This window comes from Monodon monoceros, unplaced genomic scaffold (assembly GCF_005190385.1).
Source record: "Monodon monoceros isolate NGI ecotype Baffin Bay Population unplaced genomic scaffold, NGI_Narwhal_1 Super_Scaffold_14, whole genome shotgun sequence".
NCBI classification, from domain to species: Eukaryota; Metazoa; Chordata; class Mammalia; order Artiodactyla; family Monodontidae; genus Monodon; species Monodon monoceros.
Genome location: NW_021703770.1, coordinates 5,530,247 through 5,540,709, shown reverse-complemented (window position 1 = coordinate 5,540,709; position 10,463 = coordinate 5,530,247). Strand labels below are relative to the sequence as shown.

Sequence of the window (10,463 nt, the reverse complement as noted above, 5' to 3'; positions counted from 1 at the left end):
GACGCGCGCCCGGAGCGCCGGGGGGAGGGGGCGCGCGGACGCGCGAGCGCCGGGGGCGGGGGCGCGGGAGGCGGGGGCAGGGGGCGCGGCGAGAGCAGCGGCTCGGCGGCATCGGCGGAGAGAAAGCAGCCTCGGCCGCGTCCGTCATGGCGCGCGGCGGCTGCGGCGGCTCCCTCCGGCTTCCCGGCTCCCTCGCCTTTAGTTTGACCTTTCCCTCCAGTGTGTCTCCGGGAGAGCGGCGATGCGCGCGCTTGTGCATGTCTCTGTGTGTGTGTGTGCGCGCGCGCGCGGGGAAGGGGCCGGGTTCGCTCCCCGACGCCTGACGTCACTGCTATGGCAACGGAAGCCCCGCCCCTTGCCGCCTGTTTCCTGCCTCGCCCTCTGTGCACGTTCCGGGGCCTCACGTGCTCACTCACACGCACGCACGCACGCACGCTCGGAGCGCGCGCGCCCAGAGCGTTGACGGGGGCGAGTTGGGAGGTCATCTGGGCCTCCTGGTAGCCTCCCTGAGTTCAGCCAATCCAGTGAGGAGAAGCCGTGGGCGGGGCGGCCTCGGCTGCCAGAGCGGCGTGAAAAATTTCCCAAGGCAGAGCGAAAACCTTTCCTGAGCGACTGAGCATGCCCGGTGGTGAAAGGTGAGAATTGCCTGAAAGTTTAGGTGGGTGGAGGGGGAGGAGGTCCGGTAGAAGGGGAAGGGAACTCCGGGGCCCAGTATAGAGGTATCGAACTGGGTATCGAACTGGGACTGCGTGGTGTGAGAGTCAGGCAACCCCGGTTTGCAATCCGGCCCGGCCGCTGTTGCTGTGTGACCTTGGACGTGTTACTTAACCACTCTGAACTGAATGTCTTGAGTAAAATAGGGTTACTAAAATCTACCATTGTGGTTGTGAGAAGTAAAAGCGTGGAAAACGCCTCACCCGGCAAATTGTAGAGCCCAAACACTTAGTTATTAGTGTGGAGTCCACAGCCTCCTTATTTTACGAATGGGGACACAGGACTCAGTGAGATTAAGTGACCTGTTCAATGTCAGGTAGTGGCAGAGACCCAGGCTTCAAGTTCAGTACTCTTTCCTACATGGCCTTCCCTCAGGGAGAGGGGAAAAAAAACACACTACAGAAAAACATGTAAAGATCCTTTGCTCTCTGTGGATCCCTTTTTAATCCACACCAATTCTCTTCCCATGCCCCCAAAAGTTTTGAACTCTGGACATAAGGGCTGGACAGCCTTGGTGCAATTTTTGGAGGGCAGTTATTTGGCTCTCGATTTGCCCCTGAACAAGCAACAGAATGGTGCTTTCCTCAGTTCCCTTGGGGAGCCTAAATTTCTTCTAAAGTTTTGGTTAAAGTGTAAACACAGTAGCAAGGAGCTCCAGTTCCTCCACAATTTCTAGCTACCTGAGGAAAGATTAACTCAGTTAACCAATGTTTACCCAGCATCCACTGAGTAAGTAAGAATGCTTCTCCAGCCCACAAAAGGCCTGTGACCTCAGGTCTGTGCAGGTACCTTATGATTCAGACCCACTGGTGACCTCATCATTCCTTGTGCTTCTAGTCCTTTCTCTGACTTAGTTCTTAATCACTTACTGTCTCATGGTATTTCTTGAATGATATAGAACTATTTAACTCTAGATGTGCTATTAACTTTTTAAAAGTATTTGTCTCCTTTCCTGTCTTATACACCCCCCCTCCCCAAAATACCTAAATCTGGTCTTGGTAAAGGACATCACCAGCTCCTCAAACATGCCCTTATATTCCCCACTTTCTCTCCAGAAATTAATTCACTTGAGCCTTTCAAATTCCACCTAAAACGTACTTGCTTCCAAAAGGTCTTGCTGGATCTTTTCAGAATGAATTAGTCCCTTTTCCTGAGCACTTGGTACATTCCTTGCTTCGGACATTGTTCCTAGTAGACTTTGTTTCTGTGATTTGTGCACAGGTCACCTAGAGAAAACTTCTCTGAGCATCCATGTATGGGTTGGCTATTCCTATTCCTTGCTCTCATAGCATCCTATGGTCTAATATATTGCTTCTTACCCATTCCTTTACAGTTTGATTTATTTACCTTCTCCATCAGATGTAAAACTCTCTAATGGCAGGAAACATGTTTAGTTCCACTTTGCATTTCCAGCATTAACCTCAGTACTACAGCTATAGAACAACTAGGTATTGAATGGCTGAATGGGCTCCTTGCCTACTGCATAAAGTTCTTAGGGGCAGACTTTACTTTGTATTTATATCTCAGAACCAAAGATTTTCTGGGAAGTTATAAATCTTGGACTACTCTAAAAGGCACTAGAAATTACATGGTCACACTCATGCAATGAAGGAAGGCTTTGGCAGTAGCATAAAATACTGAGCAGAGCAAGAAGTAGGAAATCCAGGGAAAAAGAGGTGATTTCTTAACTGCTGCTGTGGACCTAGAATGAGAGATTTTCAAATGTTGTTAAGGATATCAAGCAGATTCCTCCAAGGTGTGTCAGTGATGTTCCTCCCAGAAAAGGGGAACAGTTATGCAAAGAGGAGTCTTGGAAAAGAGATCAAGCAGTGTTTGCTTACTCTGAACTGGTAGCATTTGTTTCTTTGCCTAACTGGGCACAAGAATCTAAAGCCTGGTGCTATTCCTGTGTGTAATATTGTTCTCCCTCTGCTACACTATTTAACTACCTATGTGTGTGTGTGTGAGTGTGTGTGTGTGTGTGTAGATGTGTGTAAATCCTTACCAAATCTAGTCCTCTTATTCCTCATCATGTGAATGGCACTGCCAAACACCCAATAGCAGGAGTCATTCTCAGTTTATCCCCATCTCTGTTCTGTCAGTCTCTGAGTCCCATAACGTCTTCCTCTTAAATGGCGGTGGTAGCCATGAACTGCCCTCAGGCTTCATGTGAGCCCTCATATCTCTCATCTGGACAAAACCCTCCTACTTGGTCATTTCACTCCATCTTGGCAGGTCCAGCCCCACTTTCACCACATCCCAGACTCCAGAGGGACATTTCTGAAACCCAGAGAATTGACCATGTCCTCAAACAGCTTAAAAATCTTCCATGGCCCCTCCATGCCTCCTCAGGAAAAAAGATCACACTTCAGTGGGTTTTTTATGCTTCATCCTCAACCAATTTCTTCAGCCACGTCTCCCACTACTTTTGCAAGAACTCTTCTGCTCCGTGGGTGTTGAAAACTTGCAGCTTCTCATACATACCATGTTCTCTGTGCACACAGGTTCACCTACCTGCGATTCTCTGCCCAGGCCCTCACTACAAGGTTAATTGCACCTGTGCTTTCTAGGTCTATGAGGACAGTCATGCTTCATCCCTCTGGCATAGCTCTTCTTATTCTGTATTGTGAATATACTCTAAGTGCTCACATGTCTTATCTTCACTAGAATGTGAGCTACTTGAGGGCAGGGGTCTTGGCATATTTTATACCTGTATGGAACTCCAACACCTACCAGGGTGCCTGGTACAGGATAGATACTCAATAATTTTTTATTGAATAAATGAATGGATTATGAGCTCCATGAAGGAAAAAATAGTATTACATTTCTTTGATTCTTCACAAAGCCAGGCCCAGTATCATGGAAGTAATAAGTAGGTACTTAAAGTAACAACGAATGAATGAAAGGGTCGTAATGAGGTATTAAAAACCTACCATGCACCCCTCACCTTCCGAGATGGCCCACACTCTGTCTGTGGAGTGTGTATCTCCCCGAATAAAACTTCTTTCAACAAAACAAAACAACCTACCATGTATCAGGGACTAAACTTAATACTTTCCATTCATTGGCTCAGTTAATCCCCCAGCAACCCTATACAGGAGACATTGGTATCTACATTCTGCAGATAAGGAAATCAAAGCTTAAGGAGGGGACACGACTGGGCCAAGGTCACACTGTTAGTTGTTGGCCAAGCCAGGATTTGATTTCAAGTTCACCTAACTTGGAAATGGACTATTACGGAAGGTATTCTGCTGCTGCTGCCGTTGTGATGGTGGTAGTACTGCTGGTGAGGATGACTTGGACATCTATTTTGTAATGACTGATAAGAAGCTCCTGCTTCTTATCAGAGAGATCAGTGCTCCCTGTGCTCCAACGGGAAGAAATGTGATGCCTTACCTGCAGTCAGTATGTACAAGTCAAGCTAAATGGAGGGGTCATATTTTTTCTTTTTCTTTGTTTTTTCCAGAATTATTTTTCTGTAACTGAAATAAAGATTACTTAGTTTGAGGATACAGATGTTGCACATGTAAGGGTAAAATGTGTAAAATTGGTCTTTGGGATAGGAAGGACCCAGCTGAGGCCGTTTTGGAGGCTAGAAAATGAAAACTTTTTTGGGTTAGTAACATGGTCAGTTCATGAAGAGCTAAGGTGAATCTTAGTATTTAAAAGGCAATCCTTAAAAAGTTGGGTTAGGAAAAAAGACACTGGGTAAGTACCTCATTAGGAAGAGGCGGAGAACATTTGGTTCCTGTCTGGAGGGAGTCTCTTGTTCCAGGCTTACAGTACCAAGAGGCCCCTGGAGTTGGAGTGGGGCTCCCACTGAGTTACAAGCACACCCTTGACTGGAGGGCACGCTCCCATCTCTGGGAAGGTCAACATCTTTGACCAGAACATAGACTTGTAGGGGGAGGTGGTGAATGAGGAAGAAGCGGGGAAGGGAGAGCCCACATCTACCCAGTTAGCCGACCAGCTCAATCAGTCCTGGTGATGAGCTAGGGAAACCAGCTGTTCTACCCTCATAGCCTGTTCAGACTGATACATTGAAATTAGCGGCTATGTGGATGCTGTACACTGCACAACCCTAGGGGGAGCTATTTACATGGGTGTCTATATGAATGACATCCTCTGTACAGTACTCAACGTGTAGCCGTCCTGATTGTAATATATTCAAGGCACATCTCTGTCTACTTTGGCAATTTAAATGATCCTGATTAAACCTTTGATAATACAAATAAATAAATATTTATTGACTGCCTACCAGTTATCATCTCAGAAATTTAAATGACATTTATTGTACAAAGTTATTTCTAACGATTTGTGCATATTTCAAAGTACTTATTAGACTAATAGCATTACCATTCATTTATTAATTCTAATAAACAACAATTGAGCAGCTAAGTTCCAGGCATGATTCAAAAGGCTGGATTCAACAAACGTGTTGAACACTAACTACAAATCTCACAAAAACTATTAACTGATTCCTTCAAAAATAAAAGCTTATGCATTTTTGCAATTTGTTTATGCCACTTTACATATGAAGGTAGTCTCCAAAGCCTCTTTGTTTCGTAGACACTCATCTACTAAAACCTGGTTCTTGCATTTCCAACAATCCAATATGCTAGGATGCCCCAGTGAATATAAAGCTTTTACATACTTTTTTTTTTTTTTCCCCTCCTAGCTCTATCAAGAGAAGGGCCAGAAAGTTAAGTTGGCTGCTTTAAAGGTTTCCTGGAAGCACTAGGGAAACCATTTTTCATAGAGTAAGTGTGTGGCTGCATTGTCCAGGAAAGAGAGTAATCAGTCTTGGATCCCTGGATCACTCTGTGGAAGAATGCTGATCTCCACCTAGAAACATTTCATTTGGACTGTTAGATGAGCAAGAAATAAATGAAAATGGGGGGGGTTGTTTGTTTTAGCAGCAAGCTCTACTCAACACCTTCACTGGAAAAGGAGACAATATGGCCATGTTTGTACCCCAAATTTGCTGAGCTGCTCATACAAGTAACATTATATTCTTAACTTTGGAACCCAATTAAGGATGGCTCTGCCTCCAGTCTTTATTAAATTGCTTCCAAGTGTTTGGATGGTCTAACTAGGTGTGACTACCACTACTGGAAAATTGTTATGCGCAGTTCCAAAAGCTGATAATTAGCTTAAAAAAACCACTCGGGAGGAACAAATACACACATACATACATAGAGTCACACACACGCACGAACACAGTAGTATGCAGACTTTCAGGTAACTTTTACCATTTTAACTATTGTCAGCATCAGCATCTTCCTCCTCATTTTTTAAGTCAAGAGGCTTAAAGAAATCTGAAATAATAATCCAGAATATTCTCAACAACTCAGGAAGGATGAGTGAGGTGACCCCAGGAAGGGAGTGGGCTGTCCTTTTAATGAATCATCACAGTCTCTCTGTGCTGTTTGTCCTATGACCTCAGGTGGCATGCAGCATTATGCCAGGCATCTGTGTTTGAGTGGCCCTCCAGCTCCTCCAGAATTACTGTAAAGTTGGAGGTAGGATTTGCTCCTGGTATTTTACGTGAGTGTCGGTATGAAAGGCTGCAGCATGGGTGAGTGAGCAGTTTATTCTCCCTGAAGAAGGGGCTCAGGGTCCACCCCCTGCAGGCCACAATTTTGCCCCAGGGCAGACTGTTCAGGCTTTCTGTTGGACTGGCAATTTAAGCCAAGCTAGGGGCCAAAAGCCATAATGGGCTAAACACTAGGGAGGTGAGTTCTGTTAAATTCCAATAACATCCACACTTCCAGGGAAGCTGCAAAAGTCATTCCTGTCAGACGTCCTCAAAATCAACAGCCAAATTACTCCTGCTAAATGCTCTGAGCTACCGAGTAAAGGCCTGTACTGTTTTAAATAGTAACTCAAACCCTCTAGTCCCATGCCTCAGTCATAATTATAAAAATTCTCATCAGTATCCTCCTTAATGCATGGTAATGATTATTTAATTGATTGACTACCACGTGCAAGGTACTCTTTCAGGTGCTTTATGTGTGCCGGATGCTTAAGTCTCATGACAGCCTCGCAAGGTTATAAGGAATAGCAAGAAATAAGAGTTGTTATCCCATCTTATAGATGGGGCAAGAGAAATTCAGGGCACGTAAGCAACTTGCTCAGTGTCACCCCAGTGGTGATATCAATGTAGTTAAAGTATATTCTTCGAAAAAAAAAAAAAAAGACTTCTGTATGTAAGAGCTGATTCCAAGCTCAGGGACATTTAAAACAAATTTTTACCAGAAAAAAGTTACTATGGTAAACATTAAGAATAGAGAGGTGTCCTCGTCAAGCAACTCCTATCACGAATAATTTGGAATTAAAGGGTTTTGAATGATCTCTATCTTATTTTCCTTGGAGCAGAGCCAAGTTCTTAATAAGAGTTTCTGCAAAAGAGGAACCTGGGGCTGAATCTTATTTATAGAGGCAAAAGATTTTTTAAACTTCAGTCTCACATTCTTACTCTCCACTTGAATTTGCCAATTAACACAGGAATAGCAAATGATGTGAAGACTAAGTGTTAGTTGTCTGGGTCCTAGTCCTCCTTACTGCAAATCCTTAGTGTAGGTTTAAGGCAGGGTTATGCTGAGTCGTATAATTGCTCTGGTCCACAGCATAGTCATACTGTGGAACAAGTATAGCTAACTTATGTTTAGTATGGTAATCTCTCAGGATCCCAGGGGATTGGTCCAGGACTTCCACAGACACCAAAATCCATGAATACTCCAGTCCCTTATATAAAATGGCATATCATTTGCATTTGACCTACACACATTCTCCCACATACTTTAAATCGTCTCTAGATTACTTATAATATCTAATACAATGTAAATGCTATGTAAATAGTTGCAAATACAATGTAAACACTATGTAAATAGTGTCGTGCATGGCAGATTCAACTTTAGCCTTTTGGAACTTTCTGGATTTTTTTTTTCAAAATATTTTCAACCTGTGGTTGGTTTAATTCACGGATTCGGAACCTGTGGATACAGAGGTCTGGAGGCCCAACTGTAACTGATTTAATTAAAGTGGGGGTAGATTCATTGCTGTGCTATAGCCTCTGCTCGTACTTGTTGACAAAGCTGACTGCACACAATGCTTCCTCATCTGCCTTTAGTGAGGTCTCATTGGTATTTTGAAATCAGCTTTTGTGGGAGTATTTACCCCATGTAAATTGGCAAATGCTACAAATCAGGACTTTTATTCCCCAAGAGGCAGTTAAACGTTTACCAGCATGCTACTGACTAGACTGTATTATTTGCTCAAAAATATCTGTTGTCTTCCCTGTGGGTCTGTATACTGCCTTTCCCTGTGAGAGGACAATATTTTTCACCTACTGTAGTCAGGCTTGACTACATGACTTGCTTTGGTCAATGGAATGTGACCGGAAGTACGTGTGCCATGTCTAAGCAGAGGAGAGTGTGCCCATTTTTTTTTTCCTCTGACACAAGCTGGCACGTCCCACACAGTGTCTGTGCCTACAGTCTGAGTCCTAGAATAAAGAGGATGTGGAGCAAAATCACAGCCAACCTGTAGAGGACATAGACATAAGCAAGGGATACAGCTTTCCCGTTATAAAGATATGGGTCTTGTTGTTACTCTGGCATTACTGAGGCTGAGCTGATAGATACAGCAATTGGGACTTATAATTGAGGCTGCCAGAGTGGAAAACCTAAGTCGTGGGGCATTAACCCTGGGCTTGGGAGTGGGAAGCAAAAAAAATATGCATTGAAGGATGGAAAAACAGCAACTCCTGTTATCTAGTGGCAATACATTTGGTAAAACTCTCACCTGTGATCACTGGGAGGACAGATATGTACTGAATGACCTTGTGGCTTTAGACAAAGAGGTTATGAAACGGAATGTTACTGGCATGCCTGAGATGCTACGGTCTGCATGGGATGAAATATTATACAAAAAAGTTGAGTTTAGGAAACAATTGTACATTTTGGAGAGATTGAAGGGAGTAGAAATGTCCAGAAATTTGAGGGCTCAGAGGAGAATGTAATTGATTCTGATTTCCATACAAAAGATAACCCTGAGGACTTTAAGTGACAAAGGCTGATTAAAATTCAGCCTTGTACCAAGGATCAACAGAAGGTATGGTCCCTCTATGAAAACCTCTGAATTGATGAAGGTGGCACCAATTATGGTTCTCCCACTGAAGAAAAATAAACTCAAAATACCTGCAATTAAGTCTAGAGAGAACCATAACTAGAAAAGAATAGGGGATGTGGCCATAGGCACATGACGTTTGATTTTGGAGTCTACTACTTGCAGCTAAGAGCATTCTCCATAATAAACTGCATTACAGGGTTGTTGGCAGGATAAACTGAGATTGTATACATAAAACATTTAGCAAGGTAGACTAGTTCTTTCGACTAACACAGGCCAGAGAGCAGGTAAGAAGTAGCCAAGAAATCTCAGTTAAAAGATTCAATGCTAATAATTTCAGCAAATGAAAATGATCCTGTATTGGGTCTGTGTGGTGGAATGGAAAGAACTTGGGTTATAGAATCATATATAGAGTTGAGTTTGAAATCTACCTCTGCCACTTGACAAGCTGAACGGCACTGAGCAAATTGCACACAAAAAAATTCTGGACCATGGTTCTCTCATCTATAAAATGGGGATAATATCATCTCCTTGTAATGATTAACATAACTAAATAATAAAGCGTGAGACATCATTCTTGGTGTCTAGACATTCAGTATATACTGGACAGGTCTCCTCCAAAAGTACCTGCTACCACCACTACCTCATGCTGGCCCCTCCTGACAGAATATGATTTTACCTGTCAAAGGAAAGCAGGAGGGTTATTGCTCCAAAGCACCTTCTCCTATGATGCCTCTGACGAACAGGAAGCCTGTTGAAGGGCTGGAAAGAGGGGTGTATTGTTTTATACCCAAGGTCTTTCTAATGAATATTTTATGATTTTCTCAGTATTTATTATTTTGCCAGAATTCAAACAAACTTGATTTGCTTTAGAAAAGAAAAGGGAGAATCACAAAAACTAAGAGCGGAGCTCCTGGGTAATGCAGAGCGCTGATTTGGTGAGCCCATCTCTGACTGCAGGGAGTTATCTATCCCAGTCAATGTGTAGCATTCCCACTGATGACCTCTGTTGTCTAAGGACGGTCATCTGCCTTCATTGGTACAATAAACTGAATTAAAGTGTATATATTCCAGTATATTCCATGCTTGGGGTGAAGACTTCTCTCTCTTGCTGGCCATGAAAAAGAAAGCACAAAGCTTCAGGACTGTTGGCTGCCATCTTGGAGCTATGAGGGGACCAGCCTTAGAATGAACCCAGATGCTGAGGACAGCAGCACAGAGGAATGGAAACAGCTTGCATCTGTGATGCCATCTTTGAGCTGAAAACCATACTGCATCTGGATCCTCATTCAATCTCTGGGTTTACAGTTACAGGAGGTAATGGATTTCCTTATTTTTATGCCAGGCTATCAATGGATAGAAACTGACCAGTAATGAGAGTGGGGCAGCACCAAAGGGTAGAGTACACCGGGGGGGCTGAGGGTCACAGCCCCAAAATCTAGTCACCTGGGTTCCTATCCTGCTTCTGCATTGTGCTAGCTGTGTGGCCATTGGAAAATCACTCAGCCTCTCTGTGCTTCAGTTCCTGCATCAGAGAAACAATGATAATAATAGTTCTTATCTCATAGAGTTCCTGAGAGGATACATTTGCACAATTCACACAATACAGTGCCTGGCGC

General features: G+C 43.7%; 1 long non-coding RNA gene across 1 annotated transcript in view; it reads left to right on the top strand.

Moving 5' to 3' along the window:
- The first annotated feature begins 473 nt into the window (after positions 1-473).
- Positions 474-10,463, top strand: part of LOC114895293 — a 173,655-nt gene continuing 163,665 nt past the window's right edge. The window contains exons 1-2 of the long non-coding RNA XR_003793509.1: positions 474-635; positions 9,919-10,161. This is a non-coding gene — a long non-coding RNA (uncharacterized LOC114895293). The remainder of the gene's footprint in view (positions 636-9,918; positions 10,162-10,463) is intronic.